This window comes from Microcebus murinus, chromosome 4 (assembly GCF_040939455.1).
Source record: "Microcebus murinus isolate Inina chromosome 4, M.murinus_Inina_mat1.0, whole genome shotgun sequence".
Lineage (NCBI taxonomy): Eukaryota > Metazoa > Chordata > Mammalia > Primates > Cheirogaleidae > Microcebus > Microcebus murinus.
The window spans coordinates 52,455,810-52,475,489 of record NC_134107.1 but is presented as its reverse complement, the minus strand read 5'-3'; the positions used below and the strand labels follow the sequence as shown (position 1 = coordinate 52,475,489).

Genomic DNA, 19,680 nt, shown 5'->3' with positions numbered 1-19,680 from the left:
AGTCTGGGAAAAACTGCCCTATACCTTAAAATTCAAGTTTCTCTGGGTGTCTGTAGTGATTTAAAAATAAGTCTACAAACGGATATTTGTAGACTCTCTCCTTGAATGAGATGGGCCTTTGTGACTTACATGAGGGTGCATAACTTCCAAGGCTAGGGTAGATAAAGGCCATACAACCTCTACCAGCCTCTCTAGGGGCCTTCACTTTTGGGTCTGGAGCCACCTTACAAGGAGGCTGCCATGCTGGAGGGACCACATGGAGCAATAATTAGAGGAGGGGGGAACTGAGCGAGCACAGGAGCCCCAGCTGCTTGACTTCTCTCAGTCCAGGCATCACACATAAGGGTGAGTGAGCCTTCAGTTCATTCCAGCCCCAGCTACTGACTGACTAAAACTACATGAGAAGACCCCAAACAAGATCCAGAACCATAACAGATAATAATAAAAGTATTGTTTGAAGCCACTATGTTCTGGGGTAGTTTGGTAGGCAGGACACTGGCAGATTCAGCCTGTCAAGAGCCACCCCACTCCCACCAGACCTGTCTCTGGTGTCTCATCTCAACACTCCTTACTCTACACTGCCAAGTACAGCAAACGACCAATTGGGAGTTCCCTGCATACTTTGAACTTACGACTTCACTCCCCTCTGTCTTTTTGCACTCTGATCCTAACACCTAGAATGTCCCTCCCTGCCTTGTCTACTTACAAAAGAACTAGGCATCCTTCAAAATCTGTACCAATACTGTTTCATCTGTGAAATCATGCCCTTCTCTTTCCTGCTCTCCTGCCACCTGTGACTGAATGAATCCTTTCCTCCCAATGCTACCTCTAGGGTTGCAAAAACCACAATGCAGTATACTGGCCTTTTATATGTCTTATCCACTAAACTATTACATTCCTTGAGGGAAGAGACTGCATGTTTATATGCAGCTGGTCCTGCAGGGGCCTAATAAATGTTTGCTGATTGTACTTTCTCTTTCTGCTTCCTTGCATAGCCTATTTCCATTAAAAACATTTTTGTCTAAGACTCTGGCTGGCAGAGCAGAAATGATGCCAGCTCAACCCTGCTTGTTCCAGTCCCCCAAATTCTAACTTCCAGTTCCAGGATTTTACTTACACTCTGACCCTTGAACAAAGCTTTGTTTTCTGGGTTCATGAGTTCATTAGGAACAGTATCCCAAGGTTGATACAGCAATATAGCACTAAAAGCTGCTTTTTAATACAGTTAGGTGGGACCTGACTGGCTTAGTGTCTGGGACATAAGTGGGTACTCAATAAACATTATTCCTCTTCCTTCTCTCAATTCGAAAGCCTTCCTGAATCTGTCTTCTATGTAGCCACTTTGTTTCACACTTCTTCCTGCTGCTCCCCTCCTGAAGTCACTCTCTCTCTGGATCTTAACACCCTTTAGCCTTTGATGCTCCTAAGTATCAACCTATGCATCTTCAACACACACTTGCCCTCTCTGCTTGCAGCTCAGGCAGGGTGAGTTCATCAAAGTGAGTATCATTTAAGGGAGAGGCTTTTGCATGCAGCACAGTATCTAGGTGTAGTGTGTTAACACAGTTGTATATGGGATTCACTTTAAAGTTTTTCAAAGAGTGTTTTTGATGCAATTATCCTCAAATATTAAGAAAGGTGATCTGGCTGTATCATGCATAGGATAATAGAAAACAAATGAAAACCAGAATTGGGAATCAAAAGACTTGGGTACAGGGCCGGGCGCGGTGGCTCACGCCTGTAATCCTAGCTCTCTGGGAGGCCGAGGCGGGTGGATTGCTCGAGGTCAGGAGTTCGAAACCAGCCTGAGCAAGAGCGAGACCCCGTCTCTACTATAAATAGAAAGAAACTAATTGGCCAACTAATATATATAGAAAAAAAAAATTAGCCGGGCATGGTGGCGCATGCCTGTAGTCCCAGCTACTTGGGAGGCTGAGACAGAAGGATCGCTTGAGCCCAGGAGTTTGAGGTTGCTGTGAGCTAGGCTGATGCCACGGCACTCACTCTAGCCTGGGCAACAAAGTGAGACTCTGTCTCAAAAAAAAAAAAAAAAAAAAAAAAAAAAAAAAAAAAAGACTTGGGTACAATTTTTGATCTCCCTTTCTCACTAAAGGCTTCTTTTTTTGAAAACTGGATCAGAAATATTCCTTTAAAATGTTGCAGAAAATGTTTTTAATGGTTATAGGACATTCTAAGTAATAAATATTACAAGAATGGAAAATGTAGGTAGCCTCAACTCACTATAAACACTAAAGTGAAAAGAAGTTTACAAATTTTACATAAAGAACAAATTTAATAGAAAAAAGGTTATTTTAGGGGTTTTTTTGTTTTTTGTTTTTGAGACAGAGTCTCACTTTGTTGCCCAGGCTAGAGTGAGTGCCATGGCATCAGCCTAGCTCACAGCAACCTCAAACTCCTGGGCTCAAGTAATCCTTCTCTCTCAGCCTCCTAAGTAGCTGGGATTACAGGCATGCGCCACCATGCCCGGCTAATTTTTTCTATATATATTAGTTGGCCAATTAATTTCTATTTTTAGTAGAGACGGGGTCTCACTCTTGCTCAGGCTGGTTTCGAACTCCTGACCTTGAGCAATCTGCCCGCCTCGGCCTCCCAGAGAGCTAGGATTACAGGTGTAAGCCACCATGCCCGGTCTATTTTAGGTTTTTTAATCAATACAATTTAATTCCTACTTCACTCCTTAGAACAAAATTAATTACAGTTCAAATGTAATGTTTTTTGAAACCATAAAAACACTTAAAACTCACAGGAATTATCTTTATAATTCTGAGTAGTAATGAAAAATTTTCAAATTATGACACAAAAGCCATAATGGGGGGAAAGCACTTTGAAGTAAAATATTATACATTAGCCTACATAAAAATTTAAAACATGTAAAAGGCAAATAACTAGCATAAACAGAGTAAAAAAAATTTTTTAAATACCGAGGGAAAAATCTTCAGCAATACATATAGCAGAGTCCTAATGTAATGTGTATATAAAAACTCTTATAAAAATACAAGAAAAAATAACAAACAGAAAAATGAACAACATATTTGAGCAGAAAATTCACAACTGCCAGTGAACATAAAAAGGTGTTAATTTCACTAATAATTAAAGAAATCCTAAATAAAGTAAGAAATTCTTTTTTACCTATCTGATTGGCAAAGATTAGAAAGATTTATGGCCAGGCCAGTGGCTCACACCTGTAATCCTAGCACTTTGGGAGGCTGAAACAGAAGGATCAGTTGAGCTCAGGAGTTCAAGACCAGCCTGAGCAAGAGCAAGACCCCATCTGTACAATAAACAAAAAAATTAGCCAGGTGTGGTGGCACATGCCTATAGTCCCAGCTATATGGGAGGTTGAGGCAGGAGGGTCCCCTGAACCCAGGAGTTTGAGGTTGTAGTGAGCTATTATGACACCACTGCACTCTTGCCCAGGAAGCAGAAAAAAGAGAGAGAGAGAGAGAGAGAGAGAGAGAGAGAGAGAGAGAGAGAGAGAGAGAGAGAGAGAGAAGAGAGAAGAGAGAAGAGAGAAGAGAGAAGAGAGAAGAGAGAAGAGAGAAGAGAGAAGAGAGAAGAGAGAAGAGAGGAGAGAGAGAGAGAGAGAGAGAGAGAGAGAAAGGTATAACACTCATGTTGGCAAGGCTGTGGTGGAAACCAGCACCTTTACATACTGTTGATGAGAAGCAAATTGATGCAACTTCTTTAAAAAGCAGTTTGGCAATATTTATTAACATTTTAAATGAGCATACCCTTTAATCATCAAATCTTCCCTTCTAGGAATTTTGCCTAAGGAAATGTAAGTACTAGAACACATGGGCAAAGACAGCTGTGTACTGCCGTTTATTGCAGCACTGTTTATAATAGGAAAAATTGGAAACAACTCAAATGTCCATCAGTAGGGGCTTGGTTAAATAAATTATGATACCTCCATCTGAAGAAACACAATGCTGCTGTTAAATGTAATATACTGACATCGAAAAATACCTAGGTAAATTATAAGTGAGAAATCTTTTATTACAGTATAATTTTTTTCATATTTTACTGCAGTAAAATATATATCAATAAAATTCACCATTTTAATCATTTTAAAGTGTACAATTCAGTGGCATCAACTACATTCACAATGTTGTACAACCATCATCATTATTTCCAAAATGTTTTCATCACCCGAAGCAGAAACTCGCAATCATTCAGCAATAACTCTCCATTCTCCCCTCTCCTCAAGTTCCTGGTAACCTCTAATCTACTTTCTGTCTCTATGAATTTACCTTTTCTAGATATTTTGTATAAGTGAAATCACACAGTATCTGTGCTTTTGTATATGGCTTATTTCAGTTAGCCCAATGTTTTCAAGATTCATCCGTGTGGTAGCATGTATCAGAACTTTATCATCACCTGTTTTGGTTTTTGGTTTTTTTTTTTGAGATGAAGTCTCACTCTGTTGCCCGGGCTAGAATGCCTTGGTGTCCACCTAGCTCACAGCAACCTCAAATTCCTGGGCTCAGGCGATCCTCCTGCCTCAGCCTCCAGAGTAGCTGGGACTACAGGCATCCAACCCCATGCTCGGCTAATTTTTTTCTATATATGTATATTTTTAGTTGTCCAGCTAATTTCTTTCTATTTTTTTTAGTAGAGACAGGGTCTCGCTCTTGCTCAGGCTGGCTACATCACTTTTTATAGCTGAATAATATTCCATGATATATAGAATACCACATTTTGTTTATCTATTCATCTGACAGTGAACATTTGGGTTGTTTCTAACTTTTAGGTACTGTGAATAATGCTGTAATGAACATTGGCATGCAAGTATCTGAGTCCCTGTTTTCAATTCTTTTAGGTATATACCTAGAAGTGGAATTGCTAGGCCATATGACAATTTTTGGCTTTCTGAGGAAGAATCTTCACCAGTGACATTCCCACTAGCAACGTATGAGGGCTCTAACTTCTCTGTATCCTCACTGACATATTTCATTTTCCATTTTTTATAAGCATATAATTTTTGTGTAAAAAATAAAATAAATGTATATATTAATGTATCATTTAAAAAATCTGTTGAGGCTGAGCATGGTGACTCACACCTGTAATCCCCGCACTCTGGGAGGCTGAGGCTTGGAGGGTCACTTGAGGTCAGAAGTTCAAGACCAGCCTGAGAAAGAACGAGACCCCTGTCTCTACCAAAAATAGAGAAAAATTAGCCGGGCATAGTGGCATGTACCTATAGTCCTAGCAACTTGGGAGGCTGACGCAAGAGAATTATGTGAGCCCAGGAGTTTGAGGTTGCATGAGCTATGAAGATGCCAATGCACTCTAGTCAGGGGAGACAGAGGGAGACACTGTCTCAAAAAATAATCTGTTGTTATCCAGTTGTTAACAGTGACTATAATTCTGGGGTATGAGAACATAGGAGATGATCATATTCTGTCTTACATATTCTCCATTTTGTAAAAGTTTTTAGAACACATCTGTTACTTTTGTTATTTAAAACAATGTTAGGAAAACAAATCTTAAAAATTAGCCTGAGACAGCTGGATACACGGTTGCTAATCTGAAACACAGTTTCAGTTATGTACACAGCAAGGCCTTAAATCAGCAGAAGGAAAAAGACCTGAGTCCCAATCCTAACTCTGCCACCTTGCACACTCAGTAGTCTCACTGCTAAACTGTGAGGCACCAGGGAATGGATCCGAGTTCCTAGCCACTACACCAGGAATGGGTTACAGCTGTGTAAACACAGTGACTCCTTTGACCCTGGGGGCAGCACTGAGGCTACAGGAGCCCCAGGTTGGTTGCCTCAGGCTACCAGCAGCCTCCTCCTTTCATCCCAGTGTGACCTACACAAATTAGGTCAGGCAGCACTGGTCAGGAAACCTTGAAGACCCCTTCCAACACTGAAACAGAATTCTATGGTTGTGCTGTACTCATGAGGGAGCTAAAGAAAAGGAGAGCCTTGGGGAAAACCTGAGAGCCACTGACCTTGAAGGAAAATGAAGACCCTTCTCACAATGAGAGAAGCAGCCCAGAAAAAGATTCAAGAAACGGTTATGCCAAGGAAGAGAGAGCGGCTTCTATTTACTAGCTCAGGTGTCTCACCTGAAGCCAGAGGTGCTGAGGGGGACAGCATGGGGCAATGCCTGAAGTCTGCTTCTCTGAGAGAGGCATCCCAAGGTCACCTGCTTAGGCACCAACAAGTAGAAAACCTGACCTCTGTGGGAAGAGGCACTGAGGCCTGGGGAAGTAAAAGTCAAGTGAAATCCCCTCTTCCAGGTGTTCTCAGCCTTTCAACTGCCAACTGTGGACTTTGCCCTTGAAATTCAACTCCTGGGCTAAAGAGATAATCTCCCAGGCATGTCCTGTGTAAACTTGGCTTGTCAACACAACACACTCAGTGCTCAGCCTGCTTTCAGTCCCTGAAATACCCTGCCAACAGGAGGCTGTGCTGAAGGGTGGGGGAAGCTATCCCTAGCATAAATGTCACCTATCCTAATGAAATCAAGAGCCCAGGATGGTCTTTTTCCAAAAATCAGACAAATGACCCTATAGACATAAGCACATACCTGAAAGTCTCACCCAGAAGTGATATGGACATCATGAAAAATGTCACTGAGAAAAGGGCTCAGATCTTTACCAGGCTTTGTTGATGTTATAGGGCAAACTACCCAAGAACGTCTAAAGTATAGACTTGTAGACATGAAATTCCAGGTTAGTAAAAGAAAACACACCCATTAACATCTGGCCCTCATGCCATTAGTGGCATCTCAGCTGCCAAGCCTCTTAAACAGTGGTTCTCAAAGCTGGGTTCCCACCACCAGCAGCAGCATCACTCCCGAACTTGCTAAAAATGCAAATTCTCTGACCTACTGAACTGGAAAAAAGTCCTCTAGTTGAGTATGGTGCACCTTCAAGTCTGAAAACCACTGTTCCAACAAGCTCTGCAATCTGGAGTTCAGAACCCCACCACCACCAACAACAACTTCCCTTATTTTCTGCTCTAAGTGAATTTCGAGGGGCTAAAATATCATCTCTCTAGTTACATCCATAAGATAGGCAAGTTTCCTCCCACTCCAGTTCCATCTTCCACATGGTCTCATAGGTTTCTTTTCTGCAATCCAATTGTGTTCCTTCCCTGCTTTAGAAAGCATAGCAATTCCCCAATTCCTAGGTGGTTCAAGTCCTTCAAAATCTGACCTCAGCCAGTCTTTTCAGTGTCCTCTCTAACCATCTGTGTGTCACTGCTAGTGGCAAGTGACCATTTAATGTCTGTTCAGTGAATCAGTGCTGAAGATAATACTGAAAAACACTCTCTAAAAGAATCTCTCCCCACCACATATCTTTTCCTTCAGAAACAAAGTAGTTACTGAAACAGACAGGGATAGAGGAGAAACAGGAAAGAAAAATCCAATTACTTAACCAAAGCAATTTCTCTGTGTGCCAGGCATCTATGCTCAATCTGAAATTCAGTCTCACCCTGCTCTGCCCCTTCACAAACTATTTCATCTAAGCAGGCTGACTAGGCTAAACACAGATCTCATGAATACTGAGGAATTAGAGTTTATAAACACCTTACATATTTTCATTTCAGAATCCTTGACTTGTAGAATCCAAACAGGATCAGTTCATTTAGAAAAGAAGTATCTACCAATAGAAACCAGTCAATGTTTCAATTTCCAAAAAGTGAAAGTATATAACCTGATAAATTTCTTTCCTCAAACATTTCCAACAAACTTGGAAACTCTAGGAGAGATCTGTATACTAGCAAATCAGGGGTTACAAATACTAGTTTAATGACAAATTACTTAATTTTTCCAAAAGCAAATTCCATCTTCTTCTATAATATAAGAGGAGTCACAAACTAAAACATCTAAGTACTTGTGGAGTATTAAGGAGAAAGGCCACTGCTCTTCCTGCCCAGCTGAAAAGAAGTAATTCAGGCTGTTTCCAAGTCTGAACACACGCCACCACCCCCATTTTTGATGTGGACTGGCATTCTCAGTATTTAACCAGGTACCCCTTTCAGAAAAAGTTGAAAAAAAACTCATTCAACTCCACAAACATTCAAAATCTATTCTAGTTTCCAACTGACAGAAAAGAGAACATGACAATAAATAACATACAACAATTTAGAGGAAAAAATTAATTAAATAGTCTAGATAACTGAGGAGCTGCATTTGATATACCAATCAGCATAAGGGTGGAGAAAGAGAACATGCTGTGGAATCACATAAAGACTTAGATTTGGGTTTTAACCAAGTTAACCACTCTGAGATTTCCTATAGATGTTGGAACATCAATAAATCAGCTCACAGATTGTTGAGAGGATTTGCTAAAATCATACAAATAAAAATGCCTGGTATAACACAATGGTAGGAATAAAGCATTATACTAATGATATGCCATAAACCTAGAATCTGCAGAAAATTCTGAAACACATATTGCCTGATCCCAAGAATTATGTAGAATCTATTCATTGAACTTCCTTTAGCTAAACAGCTACTGCCCATCCCTACTCCAGATCCCTTCTGTTTCCCCATATTCTTTTTCTTGATTCTTCTCAATTAGATTCAATGTTCCTCTCAGCTAGCCATCTCTCTCAAGTGTCTAAACCTTATCCCAAGTTGTGCCACATCTTATACCCTGACATCCACTTGCTCTCTGAAATGCTTCCCAATCATGCTCTAAGCTCCATGAAAACAAAAATTTTACTGGCTTGGTTATCTCTATATCCCCAGTACATAGAACAGAACCTAGAAATGAATGGATACTCAATATCAATATTTATTGAATGAATAAATTAATTTTCTGAAACAAGAGAGGGGAGGGGGGAGGGGGGAGGGAGGGAGGGAGAGTAGGTTAACCCCCTGGGGAATACCAACAAATAAGGTCATCCTAACTGCCCCAATGACAAATCATTAACTGCTTTCAGGGACCTGGGAAGACAGCCCAGGTGTTGCAGCCTCCATGTCTGGCATCTACAGCTTCCCAGAAGCAGCTCAACTTCTTCCTCCAGCAAGGCCATGAAAACATTTGGCCTTAGGTGTTTTTCAGGTGAAAAGAAGTCTGGATAGCATTGTTTTCAAAACCCTACCTGGCTTTACCAAACTGTTGTGAGTTCTGAGATTGGGGGGGGGGGGAATAAAAGGTTTTCTATTTCCATTTAATGAGATTTAAATAAAACAAAAATTTCCAGTTGTTTTCTTTTTAACTTGACCCCTGCCACTTCCCCTTGGGCACCTACTCAGAATTGAGTTAATAAAACCCACAGCCCCTCTTACCACCAGCATCCTTACAACTGGCTCTCCCAGCGCAACTGGGTTGTAGCTCAACCCCAAGCATCAGTGATGACTCAAACCAAGAGAGATGGGGACACAGAGAGAACAATGTTGCCCATTCCATTTATGTCTGAACCCAAAGGGGTGAGTCAATCAGAGGGGAACAGGGAGGCAAAGAAAAGAAAAACTTCAGTACTTTCTTTCCTTTCCAGAATCCAAAGCCTTGATTCTCTGAACACAGCAGCTAGTCAAGCCACAGACTGCAAACCAAGCTCAGTTCCATTGCCAAGCTCATCTCAGCTGTCCTAGCTATTTTCCTCTTACACTCACGTCACACCTTTTTTTTTTTCTTAAGAGAAAAGGTCTTGCTATGTTGCCCAGGCTGTAGTACAGTGGCTATTCACAGGTACAATCATGGCTCACTACAGCCTCAAACTCCTGAGCTCAAGCAATCCTCCTACCTCAGCCTCCCAAACAGCTGGGACTACAGAAACATACCACAGCACCCAGCCCACTGTTCTGTATAATTGCTGGTGTCAGTCAGGTTCTTTAGTTTCCTTTCCCTATTTGCATTCCTTTTTGCCAAGTGACAAAATATATACACACATGGGTTAACCCTCTTGTCCTCAGATCTTTGAAAATGAGTACAAAGCTACAAGTGTTGTTCTAACACACCTCAGTCTTCACCATCTTTTAATTACTCTATCAGAAAACATGATAGGTAATAAACTGCTAATAAACTAAATAGGAGGAAGATTCTAGCATAACTCTGTGCCAAAGAAACTTACCTCCAATAAGAAGTATGGGGCAGTTTTGCATGTACCATCAAGTTTGAGCTACTCCTGATTATAAAGGGAGCTACTGTAGAATCTAAGCCCCTGTCCATGGGAGCCTACAGAAGTAAAAATGCAGAAAAATGTAGAATATTTGACCCTAATTTGTAGAGTTTGGTCTGGCAAAGCAAAAAGAACCTTAAATTATAAATAGCCTCACTCAAAGAGAAAATTTGTGAGGCATCTACCCCCAAGAGCTCCCTATTCTGCCCTAGGCCTGCCTGGGCTCAGTAGGCCCATAAATTGGCACTGTTGATATGACCTTTCCAGGCTATATTTCAACAAGAGATAACAACAAAGCTGAGAGCTTTGGTAGCACTCAAAGGAGATTTGAGGGACTTAAAACACACTGCTAAATTTGGCAGCAAAAGTTCCTGTTTCTTATAGTTGGAAAAGGAAATCTCTTTATAATTACACTCGTAGATAAGGAACTACTCATTCTCTTTAGAAACAGATTAGAACCTCTTCATCCCAATCCACCACTCTTCTGGGAGGGGTCTGAGTGATCACTGCCGGAGTAAGTCTCACTTGGGGCTGGGATCAAGCTATGTCTTGGGAAGATAAAGTACCAGGAGCTTATCTTGATGCCTCTTAGTGGTTTAGCCAAAACCAACTGCCCAAAGATAGTCACCACTCTTCATTACCTAGAGTCCTCTGTCTCCCTCAGCCTCCTGTCAGGCCTCCCACTTCTCATCTTGCTCTTTGACACAGGGTCTGCCATGTCCCTATTCTAGTGCCAGACAACATACTTACTCCTCAGAGAGGGTCCTCTCGGCCCACTAGATGCTCCTTTGATTTGGCCAAATTCCCCCTCTGGTTTACATATTTCTTTACAAAAGCAAGGTATAAAAGCTCACACCTATATCCTGATTGGAGGACACTTACCACTGCTCTGCTGATACTAGATATCTGCTCAAGACAAAGAGGAAGGAGATACTGCCTCACAGCTGTCAGCAGAATAAACCCAAGAGACTAGCCACAAAGAAACAATAATAAATAAAACAATAATTCCTAACATTTTATTCAGCAACAAGGTAGGAAGCACTATTCTAGGCACTTTACATTTAGGCTTCACTACAACACCATTACTGCCTCAATTTTACAGAAAAGGAACTGGGGCATGGGCAACCTAATTTTCCACCTTTTTTCTGACTGACTTGCCAGCCATTTTGGCTTACTAAGGGCTGAGACCTCCCTGCAGTTGTTGCAACCATGCCCTATGCATCTGAGAACAAGTTTCCAGTCTCCAAGTGCTGGGAACCACGTCAAAATGCTTCCTAGAATCCAACTGATGGGCTTTAAAAAAGTCACTCAAATACTTCTTAAGCACTAACTACATATGTTGGCCATTTGGGGAGATAAAAAATACACAATATTATACTTAATGTCATACAACTTCAGGGAATTTAGTTAGAAAAACAAGATATATAAAAAATAAAGAAAGAAAGAAAAACAAGATATATACATTTGAAAAGTTGAGTCAGAATGTCAATGACAACACTCAAACCATACCTTCTACTTTCTGGAAGAGGAAATTGAAGCCTAGAGAAGCCAAATTATTTCCCCAAGGTCAGCCAGCAAGTCAGAGATAGAGCCAGAACCAAAACTCAGGTCCGCTGACAACCTGGCCAGGGCTTTCTACTGCTGTATGTAGCAAAGCATATGTGTATGTGTTGAGGGCATATTGGTGTCCAGAACCAAGCTGAATGCTTTACATAAATTAACTCATGTAACCCTTACAACAACCCTTTGAGATAGGTAATATTATTATCCCCAGTTTACAGATGAAGACACCAAGGTTTACAGAGATTAACTTGCCAGAGGTCCACAGATAGAGGAAAAGCCATATTAGGTAGCCACCAAGCTGGTTACAAAGCCGATGCTCTAAGCTGGGTCTTAAAGGGTACAAGGACAGTATTCAGAGTAGAGGTGAGGAGGGCAAGGGTTGAAGCCTGTGTCCAGAGCACTGAGAGCAACTTATGAAGGGCCTCCAATGCCAGGTGGAGGACCTCACAGGCTCCACCTGGGCCAGCCAGCAGTAAAGGGGCAGGCGAGAAATAGTTCTGGAGGGGTGGGTCTCCCCTGCCTATGGGGGGCAAGGATCCTAATAACCAGAGGATGAAGCTGAACCTATGAAGCTGGGTTGAGAAGGACTATCTCAGAGACTCTCCTGGGGTCTTGACAGAAAGATGAACAAAATGCAAAGTATAAGCTATTTAAAAGAAGAATCTGGTTGGTTTCTAGTATAGTTAACAACCTGATGGAGAGACACCAGCCCTACTCTCTTCAAAAGGCTGTTCTAAGTTGAGGATAATAATGGAAAGCACTGAACACTTCCTATGTGCCAAGCACTGGGCTATTTACACAAAATCACTTACAGCTTTACATGAATCATTTCATTTAGTCCTCACCATAACTCTAACAAGCTAAATACTAGTAGTATACCCATTTTACAGATGCCTCTGAGAAAACTGAGACACAGAGAGATTAAATAACTTGTCCAAAGTCATACAGCCAGGTCAGGTTCTCAATCTAGGCCTATGAGACCCTGGGCACTAGCTCTTTTTTTTTCTTTCTTTCTTTCTTTTTTTCAAAGCCAGTCAAACTTAGCAGTGAGGGGTTGAATACCAACTTCAGTGACACTAATGTTAGTAAGTTCTGATAACCCACTACCATCAGACCAGCCAGCACTAGCTCTTAATCACCGTACTACACTGCATATAAGATACTCATATTAAGTTCAAATGGTTCCATCAGAACTGCTCTAAGGCAACACCATGCACTCACTGAGTATCTAAGAGTCACTGATAGTTGAACAAACACACTCCAGGTTAATACATTTAAAAACAATCAGTTGTCAGAACTCCTTAAGGTAACCTGTGTTCCAAGATACAAGTAAACACACTAAAATTCAGTTCCTTGAATGAAGCTAAAGAGTTCTAAAAATAGCTGACTTTACAGGTTTTTCCCCCCAACTTTCTCATTTCCCTTTTCCTACCCTCACCCACCCATCCTTTGACACTCTCAGAGAAGCTTTGACACAGGCCTAGAACCCTCAGCCTGCTCATACTCCCAGTCCTTTACTGGCTCTCTTCCAACATCCCAACAGTGCTTTACATCAGTCTGTGGGACCCTCCTCCTTTTCCCCAGCCTAAGAGCATGAGATGGTCCTTAACCCTACCATCAAAACCAAAAACTTCAGCAGGTCTGCGTTTCCTCCCTCTCAATCACACTGACAGAGGCTCACGTGGGGAGGGGGTAGAAGGAAATAACTACAATACATCTAAGACAACATACATCAGAGTAAGTCCCATACTTGATACTTCTGGGGATCCTCCCCCACTCTTGGCTCTGCCACTCTGTATTCACTGACTAAATGAGTGGACAGACCAAGAGAGCATATACACACATATAATTTCATTTAGTCTTCACCACAACACTAACAAGCTAAGTACTATTAGTATATCCTTTTCACAGAAGCCTAAGAGAAAAGTGAGGCACAAAGAATTAAATATGAGCACCAGAGGTGCCTTTGAGCTCAAGAGCAGATAAACAGGGGTGTCAACCCCAATGCCAGCCACCCCCACCTCCCCAGTGCTTCTGAGGACCTGAGCACCCTGAGGTCAGGTCAGCCTTCTGCCAAATCGCAAGGGCCTCCTAGGTCAGCCCCTCTACTGATCAATACCTGCTACCCTGAACACTACCTTCTCCCCAGTCCCCTTGCCCAGGGCCTCCTCATGTTTCCATCTAATAGTCTTCCTGTTTCAGATCTCGTCTCCCACAGCCCTCAGTTTATCTCATTTTCCCCAATTTCCAACAGTCCTCCATCCACTGTGCTGCTGCCTGTTAGTCAATCTCCAATTCACATACAACCCCTTCAGAGATAACACGTCACCCAGAAGAGGAGTTTGGATCTTTGAAAAACAGGGGTGGTTTCATCAAACCCTTAGGAATAGGTCTGCTTTGGTTAAGAAGGCTTCATACCCTAATTGTATATAATTCGCCCTTTTATAGAGACAGTGACATCTAATATTCAGGAGGTTTTTAGATGAGAAGAGTATTGTGGTAGTTTCAACAGCCTCCCAACAATAGTATATTCATTATATCAGAGCCAAAGAAAATAAAAGAAGGGATCTTTGGAGACATTCTTCTATAAGGTAGCCTAGACTCATTTAACACCCTCCTCTCCCCTCAAACACACACACACACACACACACACACACACACACACACACACACACACACAACAGTTTTCTAGGGCCTATGACTAGAAATAGAGACCCCAGGCTTTTTCTAATGGCATATTATGTGGCATAGTCTCCTAAGACAGATGCACCCAGTATTTCACCCACCCACTGAGCCAGATGCACACAGCGCCTCCCATGCAGGATAAAATAGATGCACAGTCTCCCTCCCCACCCCCAGAAGAAGGCACACATAAATGCAAGTTTTCCCACGGGCTTTAAAGAGAAATCTCTGCAGACTATGCCAGATGGTCTTTTTTTTTTTTCTTTCATGCCCTCCTGGCCCCTTCACTTTCCATGGTTCCTCTAACTCAAAGAACTCGATTATCTGCCTGCAGATTTCCCTTTCCCCTCCCTACAGCTTGCCCTAAACATACCCTCCTCCCAAGCCAACATTGAGACACAGAAGGAGGGCCAAGCCAGAGCTCTGAAAGGCTGCTGCCTGACCTCCTCCAGGCTGAGATGTGTATTCCATTTGCTGGGCTGCCTCAGCAACTCTCTCTGGCCCAACAGTGGAAGTGAGGAGTAGCTGGGACAGTGAGAGCTAACGGCTAAGAAAAGCAACAAGAAGGAAGACATATTCTTCAATCCCTCAGTCCCACCTGCCTACAGGGAGGTGCCATGGAAGGCCCAGAACTCAAACACTCCCATCTCCTTCAGGTGCCAGTGGACCTCCCCAAAATAGTTCTTAGAATCAGACAATGTGGGGAATGGGGCATTGCCTCTGTTAGTCCTATGGCAGCAGTGTGGCCCTGACACTTGGGAGTCTGGGGTGCCCCCTGAAAATGTGTGCCCAGCCCTTCATTCCAGAGAAAGACGCCAAGCCAGCAGAACTGAGGGTGCCCTTGGCCTGTTCTCCAAGGTATTCCAAAGTTTCAACTTCCTTGAGGAAGGCCAAGGGAAGAGTGTGCAGAAAGGGGAATAGAGGATGGGGGAGAGCAGGAGTTGAGAACAGGAATGTTACTTTTTAATCCTCAAAGAACACATAAGAATCCAATCTGTGGCCGGGCTCGGTGGCTCACGCCTGTAATCCTAGCTCTCTGGGAGGCCAAGGAGGGCGGATTGCTCGAGGTCAGGAGTTCGAAACCAGCCTGAGCAAGAGCGAGACCCCTTCTCTACTATAAATACAAAGAAATTAATTGGCCAACTAATATATATATACAAAAAATTAGCCGGGCATGGTGGCGAATGCCTGTAGTCCCAGCTACTTGGGAGGCTGAGGCAGGAGGATTGCTTGAGCCCAGGAGTTTGAGGTTGCTGTGAGCTAGGCTGACGCCACGGCACTCACTCTAGCCTGGGCAATAAAGTGAGACTCTGTCTCAAAAAAAAAAAAAAAAAAAAAAAAAAAAGAATCCAATCCGTGACTCAGCTCTGAGAAGCTGGCCTGATGGGGAGTAGGGGGACAGCTACAGTCCCAATCTGAGCTGTGGGCAACTCCTCCTTCAGGCCTTAGGGGCTGCTGTGACATGACTCACCTGGAAGGGGAGCTCCGCTGTTTGGGGGGGGGGGACAAAAAGCATGTCCCTGCTCTGGGTCTGCTCAAGGGCTTCTTCCCAGACACCACTGTGGGGGCAAGACTGGCAGGTTTTCCCCTGTCCTACAGTAAGGCTGAGGCTGTGGGTGGGGTGCCCTGGCATGCCATACACCCCATAGACTCACTGAGGACAGATCTGGGACGTCCTTGCCTACAGTCTCCCCTCCCCCGCTATTCTATTCCTTGGCACAGTCCCATGACATATCAAGTATCTCTGCCCTTGGAATTCCCACTTCCTTGTTTCTTTCTTTTTTGTTTCCTCCTAAGCAATAGCCTTATGCTTTCCTGAAAGAGCTACCCAGCCCCCAACGTCTTTCAGAGCATTAACACTTCTACCTGTTGGAATCCTGCCTTCCAAATGCAGCACTGAGGAGAAAGGCCCCTCTGCTCACTCAGAAGTTTCCCCAGCAGAACCTAACAGGATGGGGGAACCAGGCCTGGCACTCAGCAGCCTCTTTTCCAGCTTTGGAAATGTATGACACCATAACTACCAGGTAGCTGTGGGACACTGGGAAAGCAATGGATCGCTTGGAATCCCTCTCCTCTATCCTTTATAGAACACGTCAGTCAGGTGACCTAAGGAAAGCTTGATTTCTGAAAGATCATTTATGAGGCTCAAAGTCTATAATCAATATTACTCATATTCAACTTCCCAACCCAAAGAAAGCACTACTTGTTTCCCTAAACATTTTGAAGAAGTCTTTAAAGGTTTCTCTCATTTTTATTTATAAATGCAGAAGAGAAGAAGGTACTTCACAAATGGGAGAACCAGAACAGAGAGACAAAGTGACTTTCCAGAGAGAGTTGGGCCATTCTTCTAGCTTCAATTCATAACATGTTAAATTATATAAGACATGACTTGTTTAAAACTTTCACAGAAATTACCTCATTTGCTCCTCCTAACAGTCCTGTGAAGTTGTTGTTATCATTATCTCCATCTCACAGCTAATAACCTGAAGTTCCTATTAGTTAAGGGACTTACCCATGGCCACCCAGCTGGCAAGTAGCATAATCTGGCCATGGATGCAAGTCAACGAAGCCCAAATCCATCATTCTTTCTGCTATGTCACAAGAAAGACCATCAGCTCCTGAAACTGGGTCCCTGCTAGCCCTCTTCACATGTGTAGGGATGGTGAAACTGGAGAAGCCCCAACCACACGTGAGTAGAGGAGAAGACCTGAGGTTCTGACTTTACTTTGCCCACCAGCTCAGAGAGTCTGCCTCCTTATATCCCCCATCTTTAATCCCAACCAACAGTGTTAGGCCACACCCGTCCAGTAAAACACGAGTTTCAATCCAGCAGAGGATCTCTGGAGTGTAGTAAGAGAAAGAATAACTTCACAAGTGGCCCATCTGAGATCCAGGGCCACTGAGTTCACCCTTGTGGACCCTCAGGCCACAACTCTGATGCATACATGTACATACTCAGGGAGAGCCAGCATCGGGGACACGGCCAGTGCTTGCATTGGCAAGCTGACCCGAAGTTAATCAGAATGCCCCCTCATTGTTTGCCAGAATACAAAAGACATTCTGTTCAGAAAGTTCAAGAAGAAAAACCGAAGAGCCAGGACAGCAGCTGTTCTCTCATCCCACAGAGAAACCAAAGGCATTCACAAAGTTCCCTGAGGCCAAGAAGTAAATTTAAGATATAACAGAGCTCAAGCAGAAGCACATCTCCCGATGGGTCTCCCCCACAGGGAGTGTCTGCTGCATTCATCTTCCTAACAATATTACTGACAACCTAGCTAACCTACCACCTATAAAACTGCCTTTCTGGGAGGGTCTCCTTTCCTAGACCACACCAAGCTCACTGCATACCACTCCTCTAGGTCAGAGCAAGTTTTACCAAAACTTAGCAGAATCCAAGCAGAAGGAGTACATAGCATGGACATCGCATGCCCTGAGATTTGGTTAAAATATTAACCAAAGGAATCCACCTAGCACAGCCATAGTGCCTCATGGCCCCTGGCTCCTAGCAGCTGCCGCTGAGCACTCACTCTGAGACATCTGGATAAGAAACCTCTTTACAGTGACCCCCCCCCAAGACAGCTCCCTCCCCCACATCTTAGGAAACTGGGATTGACCTCAATGAGGGAGGACAGCTTGCTTCTTCTCAAGCTATCTGGTAGGGAGAAAGTGCAAGACCCCAGCTCAGACATCCCTATGACAGTCCCTCCATCCTAATAAATGCTCCAGAGGGATCTGGAACTCACCGCAGGCTCCTCACTGAGCTTAATTAGCCTTTTTTTCCCCATTACAGGTCAGACATAGCAGCACCAAGAGACAAAACAGTGTTCACTAGGACGAACAAAGCTACTCAAAAGACACTGGAGTTTCCCTGTAAAACCTACAAAACACTGTTGGAGTGATGGTAACTCATTATTTTTCCACATATAAGATTATTCCTGTAAAAATATCCTGTGCCTTTGTGCTAAATAAAAGTAAAACAATGCTTTTTACAATGAAGCCTAAACACCTCCGATTCAGCAAGAGTGAGATCAGCTAGATTTGCAAAGTCAAGAAAATTGACTGTTTCCCTCCTCCTTAAGCTAATAGAATCCAACTGTTGGAGCATGACATCATTCCTGAGCCCCAAACCCGGAGCAGAGCACAGACACCCGCCTGCCTCCCAGAAAACAGCCTAAGACCAGTGCCAGGAAAGAAGGCGAAACAATCCAAGCCCTGAGCTGCCCTTACCTGAAAGTCCCGGTGCTTTCCTGCCCACTCCATTCTCAGCAGAGGCTGGCTCACCCTACAGTCGGTTTGGGAGCCCAAGGCCCCAAGATCCACTCGCTTAAGCTCCAATACCTGCTGCGAGCTTCCCACAGCTCCTTCCTCTGACCTTTCGTGGCGCTCCTTCCAGCCAAGTGAGCAGAGCACTGCTAGCCGGCCAGGCCAGTTGTCATGGAGACCCTGTCCTGCCAGGCGGCGGCGCGCACAGCACAGCGGCTCTTCCTTGCTCCAGGCTCTCACTCCAGCACCCGCGCACGCTCTCTGGAGCTTACTCTCTCTCCCTTTCTCCCAACCCCCCACTGTCTGTCTCTCAGTGTCTGTCTGTCTCTTTCTCTCAGTTCTGGGAGGCTTCCATGAAACAGCACTGTCTTTTGATCAGCTCAGTTTCCGCAGGCATTCCACTCCTCCTACCTCCCTTCCAGTTAAACAGGGCTCTGGACTGCTCCTGGGAACTTGCTTGAACAGCTCAGAGGAGAGAAGGGAGAAGTCAGTAAGTGGACTTGTTTTCCTCCCCTACAGTGTCTCATTTTTTATAACTTGGAAGAATCGCTGCCAGGGGGAAGGGAGGGATCACTACCTGGAGGCTTGGAGGGGAAGCAAGCCCTTCCTCCAGGTCCTGGAGGTAGGAGGGACCCTGATGCACTGCCGTGACTTGTTTGTGCACTTGGGATTTTCCCAGCAGCAGTTGGGCGGAAACGCACTCACATCCCAGGAGCCCGCCTGGACTGGCTCTCTGCTTACCTTGCTGCCTGTCCAGGTCGTGGTGATAGCTTTAACCAGTACAGAGATTCATGATACTAGTGCTGGCGCCTAAGCAGTCTCTCATCTTCCTGCAATGGAAAGGAAAGACACTAGGTCAGGATCAGTAAGAGTCCTGAGAAAGTTCTGAGTAACAGCCCAGGCAACAAACATGATACAAGCACAACCTTGTCTCTCTGCCTTGCTCAGGAGCTGCAGCTGAAGCTCAGGCTTCATGTGAGCTGCTTTTATAGCCAGTAATAATACTGCTCCTGTCTGAAAGTTAGCACAGTGCCTAGGACACAGCAGGCCCTTTAAGTTTAGTCCCC

At 43.8% G+C, this 19,680-nt stretch overlaps 1 protein-coding gene across 6 annotated transcripts in view; it reads right to left on the bottom strand.

The window, feature by feature from the left end:
- Positions 1-19,680, bottom strand: part of DENND2B (DENN domain containing 2B) — a 152,166-nt gene that overhangs the window by 85,039 nt on the left and 47,447 nt on the right. For 4 of the 6 annotated variants that reach the window (XM_012783975.2, XM_012783976.2, XM_012783989.2 and 1 more), the window contains one exon: positions 19,355-19,443. The gene's annotated coding sequence lies outside the window, so the exon portion shown is untranslated. Of the gene's footprint in view, positions 1-18,577; positions 19,317-19,354; positions 19,444-19,680 lie in introns of those variants that run through there. The other 2 variants (XM_012783974.2, XM_012783988.2) reach the window with 2 other exon arrangements.